This window comes from Caretta caretta, chromosome 14 (assembly GCF_965140235.1).
Source record: "Caretta caretta isolate rCarCar2 chromosome 14, rCarCar1.hap1, whole genome shotgun sequence".
NCBI classification, from domain to species: domain Eukaryota; kingdom Metazoa; phylum Chordata; order Testudines; family Cheloniidae; genus Caretta; species Caretta caretta.
In genome coordinates this window covers 30,878,113-30,884,259 of record NC_134219.1, presented here as the reverse complement: position 1 = coordinate 30,884,259, position 6,147 = coordinate 30,878,113, and the positions used below count along the sequence as shown (strand labels likewise).

Below are 6,147 nucleotides of genomic sequence, written 5' to 3'. Positions count from 1 at the left end.
ATATTTAGGTCCTGTAGGATTCATACAAGGTTCATGCACTTGGCAACATTCAGGGCACACCTGGAGTGTTGTGTAGGAGCAGTGCACACACAGCTCCTCTCAAGGGCATGAACCTTGGAATCTCGCCCAGATGACATGAACCGTGGGAAGCCTCCCAGGACTGGGCTCAAGGCCCGAGAGCAAGGAATGCGGTAGATAGAAATTGGTAAATAAGAATATTAAACAAAGCCAGTGTATTCCTTTTATCTGTTGGAGAATGTAATGCGCGGGGGGAGAGAAAGAATAAAGGAGAGGGTGGAAAGCTGACAGGAGCAGTCCGTTGGCAGACCAGCCTGTTTGCTTGCTTAAAGCTTTGTGCTGTCTTGTATTTGAACCACAACAACTGGCGCCCAAACGTGGGGCCCTCAGCACTCACCTCGCCTGGCAAGGGTTTCAGACGCGTCACTCATCCGCTTCGCGGATCCCGGTGAGTATTTTTCGTCATGGTAAGTATGGGAAGCTCCCTCTCTGCTTTGCAAGTGCAACACCGCAATGAGCTACAGTATTTGCTGCGTAAGGCTCAGCATGACTGCCCGGCTCGAGAACTCACTCTCCTGCTACAGGAGGTGAGTGCCCAGTGCCCGTGGTACCCTGAAGCCAGAACCCTTAAGCTAGCAGACTGGGAGCGGTTGGGCCAGACATTGCACAAAGAGCCTTGGGCGCCCGTGCAGGCTTTACATGCCTGGCACCCCTGCCACGACGCGATACAGCGTGTCACCTCGGACAGGCCCTCCCTCGCGGGGCTGGTGCTCTCGCCACTCCCGTCCGCTCCTGCAGCCATCCCCCCTCCTGGCGATGCGACACAGCATGTCACCTCAGAAAGGCCCTCTCCCGAGCCAACAGAGGGGCTGCCGATCCTGCCACCCCCGTCCGCTCCTGCAGCCATCCCTCCCCCTGCTTCGCCCCCAGTGCCTCTATTACCACCGCCTCCCTTGCCTTCCCCACCGGAGCCAGTGTGTGATTACCAACCCCCCGTGGGGCCCCATGCTCAGGGGCATCTGCTCAGGGGCTTTCCCTGGTGCAACAAATGGTTCACGCAGCGAAGACTCGCTCAGATATTACAACAGAGGAGCTGGCTGATCTGGTCTCAGTTTGTCCGGTGACCTGGCAGGATGATGGCCAGGGCAACCAGGTTGCAAACTGGGTCAGTTTGCCTTACTCGGTGATCAGAGAGGTAAAGAAAGCGATTCGCGAGTTCGGCCTCACTAGCACATATGTACGTGGTCTCATTGAAGGGCTAGGTACTGGGTACACCCTGATCCCTTAAGATTGGAAGGCGCTGTTGCGCATGATGCTGACGCCCAGTCAGTATGTTATTTGGCTTAGTGAGTATCGGCAGATGGCGGAACGCCAAGCCCAGGTACATAGAGAGCAAGGTATCATTTATGAGCACTTGGCAGGGGAGGGCCAGTTTGCTACCGTTCAGATGCAGTCTCAACTCCCTCAGGCCGTCTTCCCCATTATTTCCACCTGCACCCAGCATGCTTTCCGGAAGGTCCCGGATTCGGGCAAGCCTACCAAAAGCTTTGCCAGTATCCATCAGGGTGCATCAGAGTCCTTTATGGATTTTACCAACAGATTGCAGGAGGCTATCCTCCGACAGGTGGATAACCCTGCGGCAGCTCAGGAGATCCTGTTAAAAATGGCGGTTGAAAATGCGAACGAGGATTGCCGCCGTGCTCTCCGGGTGGCACTAGCCGCTGGCATTCTAGAGCTGTCGGACATGCTGCGGGCGTGCCAAAACATCGGCACATAAGCACATAAAGCTGGGGTTCTGGCCACCGCCCTGCGGAAAAGCGGGAAGGAGGGGAAGCGTTGTTACCGCTGTGGTAAGGAGGGTCACTTTCAGCGGGAGTGCTGCTCATCGACGGCGCCCGCCCGCCCCTCAAAGAAGTGCCCCAAGTGTCGGAAGGGCTATCACTGGGCTAATCAGTGTCGTAGCGGGTCGGGAAACCACACGACGGGTCTCCCCCGAACCCAGGGCCAAACGGGGGTGTTTCCCATTCAGACAACTGTTCCTCTGCCTTAAAATCCATAGATTCCATGAGGGCGGCGACTGCCGGAAGTGCAGGGCTCGATTTGATTATGCGGGAGGATGCTGATTTTCAGTTGCCGGGGGAGGTTTGCGCCATACCTACACAGGTGACGGGACCTCTCCCTGCCGGATTTGTGGGTCTGGTTCTCCCTCGCTCACACGCTGGGAAACAGAGTTTTTTTGTCATCCCAGGGGTCATTGACTCCAATTACACCGGCGTTATTAAGGTTCAGGTGTGGCCCCATCTTGCACAGTCGCTCCCGCGTGGACGGTCAATTGCGCAATTGATTTTAGTCCCCTATCAGGTGCCAGCCGCAGAGGATCGAGCCCAGGGTGGGAACGGCTTTGGATCGACGCTGTCTCAGTTGCCGTCTCACAACACGTCCTCTCCACTTATTGCTCTAACAATGTCGGTCCGCCCCTCGAAACCTCAGTTAACACTTCTCTTAAATAATGTTCCTTTTACAGGGCTGGTGGACACTGGAGCTGACGTTACGGTGATTCGTGATCCGGAGTGGCCGGTCAGTTGGCCTACGGTTCCTTCTAAAGAGTTGTGGGGGATCGGGGGTAGCAAACCCGGGCGCCAAAGTTTGTCTTGGGTCACGGTCTCTAAACCAGGAGGCCGTGCCCTTGCTACAATCCGCCCTTTTGTACTCCCTGTCCACCTCAATATTTGGGGCCGTGACTTGTAAAGCTGGACACCACCCTTGATATTAATATATAATGGCCCAAAATCCTCCCTCACCCACCTTGTCCTCCGCATTACCATTGGTATGGCAATCCTTAGAGCCCGTATGGCTTGACCAGTGGCCCCTCCCCCTAGAAAAGCTGAAAGCGCTTCATTCACTTGTACAACAACATTTGCATGCACAGCGCTTGGAGAGCTTCACTAATCCTTGGAACTAGCTGCTGTTATTTTGGCCTTTCAACTTTTTGCTGATTGTCCCTTTAATTTGATCGTGGACACACATTATGTTTATCAGGTAATTAATCATTTACCCCTTGCCCTCATCACCCCTCAGGTCGATGCGGACCTTCTTCGCCTGTTTTTGTCCTTACAGTATCTCCTCACCACTCGTAATTTCCCTTATTCTGTTGCTCATATTCGCAGTCATACCTCTCTGCCTGGGCTACTCACTGAAGGCAATGCGTGTGCTGATCGCGCGTTACGTGGTCAGGTAAATTCCCTTTTTTTTGACCCCATTGAAAGCCATTCCTTTTTTCATCAGTCTGCCTCTGTTTTGGCCCGACAGTTTTACATTCCTGCTGATCATGCACGTTCTATTGTTTGTTCCTGCCCCCGCTGTGCCGCTGCTGCCCCTACCTTTTCTTATGCCGTTAACCCCAGAGGTACCGCAGCGAATCAGCTGTGGCAAATGGATGTCACTCACGTGCCACAATTCCGCCCCTATTCGTTTTTACATGTTTCCATTGATACCTATTTGGGATTCCTCTGGGCGACCCCACAGCGTGGGGAAGCCACTCCCAAAGTTATTCACCATTTGCTAGCCTGTTTTGCTGTTATGGGTTGCCCAAGCCAGATAAAAACGGATAATGCCCCAGCCTATTGCTCCACAGCCCTCTCCACCTTTTGTGCCCAATGGGAGGTCCGTCTCAAACACGGGATCCCTTATAATTCCACAGGCCAAGCTATTGTTGAACGTGCAAATCGCACGCTAAAAACCTTGCTCGACAAACAATTAAAACAAGGGGAGCTGCGTCTCCGAACCTTAGGAGACATTCAGCAACAAATGCATTTCCTTTTGTTCACTTTAAATAATTTAATGCTGAACGCAGATCAGCAGACCCCTGCAGATCGGCATTTTCACAAATCTGAGGTACTGGAAAGACCGCGTGTCTTTTACCGTCTGCTGCCCAATCCGCAGTGGCTGGGCCCAGTACCTCTAATCACTTGGGGTCGGGGATATGCTGCTGTGCCTCTTCCTGCAGGACCGTTGTGGGTTCCAGCCTGGTGTGTGCGACCGGCACTGAAGCAGCATGGCATGGCACCAGGGACTATCGAACCCCATACCGGAGTTTCAGCTGACTTTGGAGGAGACCGCGTTGCCCCCCGAGTCGACAATGACGGGACGGAAACGGAGGAGGCGTAGTGTCCCAAACCGACCCGTGACATGGGGAGCAGTAAAAGCATTGGTAGCCGCGGCCCAACGAAGACTGGCAGCAGATCAACAGCCAGAAACTCCTGAGACTTTGTTTGTGGCGATTCTCGCCCAAATCACTGCTAATTCTGTGATGATTGTGTGCCTTTTGTGCCTGCTATTTCCTGTAGGGGTCGGCTCGGACGCGCTTCCCCCATTACAAGCCCGAATGACATATAACATATGGGAAAGATTGGCTTCAATAGCAAATGTTACCCACTTTTGTTTATCTAATTCTGTAGCAGCTGGAGATTTGTTAGGTACATGCCTTATTCCAGTATGTCATCACCCTGAAGAGATGGAGAATAAGACAATGTTTTCTGCTTATGCAAATCTCTCTTCCCAGTACTCTAGTATGGCTAATTGGGGCCCGGCCAACTATACTCTGCCTCGCACGGCTATATCCCTCCACACACCGTACCCGGCCGGGGCTGACAATGTCACCTGTGCGCGTGTAGTTAACTGCACTAGTACAAAGGTGCCCTTGGGCTGTCGAAAAATTTCTCAACCCCTTTTAAATTGTTCCCATGCTGTTAATGTTTCATACAATTATGGCCATATCATCCTACCATCAGGATGTTTTTTTTACTTGCGGTTCACGCACCTTTAATTATATTCCCACAAATTTAAGTGATGGCACCCTTTGCTGTCTTAGTAGAATGACGCTTATATTGCCTTTTGCCGTTCAAAAACGTAGTAAAAGAAGTGTACCCCTTTCAGATGATTTTATTGCAGATGTTGAGCTTTCTCGTCGTGCTGAGTGTACTGCTTTAGCGGCCTCTATTGTTGGGGTCCCCGCGCTTGCCATATATTCAGCCAGAACTTTAAATAACCTGGCATGCTTTGCGGCAAAGGCAATTAATACAACATCCCAGGCCATTGCCCTACTTAACACCGAGCAACATGAATTAAGGGATGCAATTTTAGATAACAGAGCAGCCATTGATTTTCTGCTCCTGAAACACCATCTAGGCTGTTCCATGTTTCAGCACATGTGTTGCTTTAATTTAACTGATAATAGTCGCTCCATAGAAACTAGACTGGCTGAATTGGCCAATCTTACAACACACATACGCCAAGATCTGGGGTTTGAGGGTTTTTGGAATTGGCTTACAGGTTGGCTGCCCTCTCTAGAATGGCTACGACAGCTTTTTGGTTATGCTGTGTTTGTAATCATTTGGCTTATTTTTTACTGCTGCTGTGTACAATGTATTCCTTCCTTGTTAAGACTTTATGAAATTTCGCCCTGGAAAGCTCCCCAAGTTATGTCCTTGTCTGTCTGGGAGTTAAATAGCATGCTAAAACAAATTGACGGCTATCATGAGATGGCCGAGTATCATTAAATAAAAAACGGGGGGATGAAGGGTTCATGTTTAGTTATTCCACCTGGAAGCAGGCAGGGCACACCCTGACTGTTTTGTAGAAGCAATGCACACATTGCTCTATCCAAGGACAAGGGCTAGATATGAACTTGATTAAGGGACAGTGACTGTGGGAAGCTTTCTTAGCCTGGGCTCAAGGCCTGAGAACCAGGATTGTAGTAGATAAAAGATGGTAAATAAGTATATTAATCAACGTCATACATTCCTTTGTGTATCTTTTTGCGGTAGAAGTGTGTAATGCATAGGGGGGAGAAATACAATAAAAGGAGAAGGTGGAAGGCAGGGGGAAGAACAGCCCATCTCAGCTGACCAGCCTGCTTGCTTGCATAAAGCTGTGTTCTGTCTCATCATTGAACTGCCACAGGCTCTGACTGGGAATGGGCATTGAGCGTGAAGTATACAACATCAGTGTACAGGAAGACAGCCTGATAGGAAACTGAGGGAGCTGTGTATGGCAATACATAGTCTTGCAGAGGTGTGTGATCAAAATGAAGAAAGTCTCTGAGATTCAGTACCAGGTTTACTGTGGTGC

The 6,147-nt window shown here is 50.9% G+C and overlaps 1 long non-coding RNA gene across 1 annotated transcript; it reads left to right on the top strand.

Annotated features, from left to right (window-relative positions):
* Positions 1-1,093: 1,093 nt before the first annotated feature.
* Positions 1,094-5,946, top strand: LOC142069231 (uncharacterized). Its single transcript, XR_012665029.1, has 3 exons — positions 1,094-2,595; positions 3,186-3,252; positions 4,025-5,946. It is a non-coding gene; the product is annotated as an uncharacterized LOC142069231 (long non-coding RNA).
* The last annotated feature ends 201 nt before the right edge of the window (positions 5,947-6,147 follow it).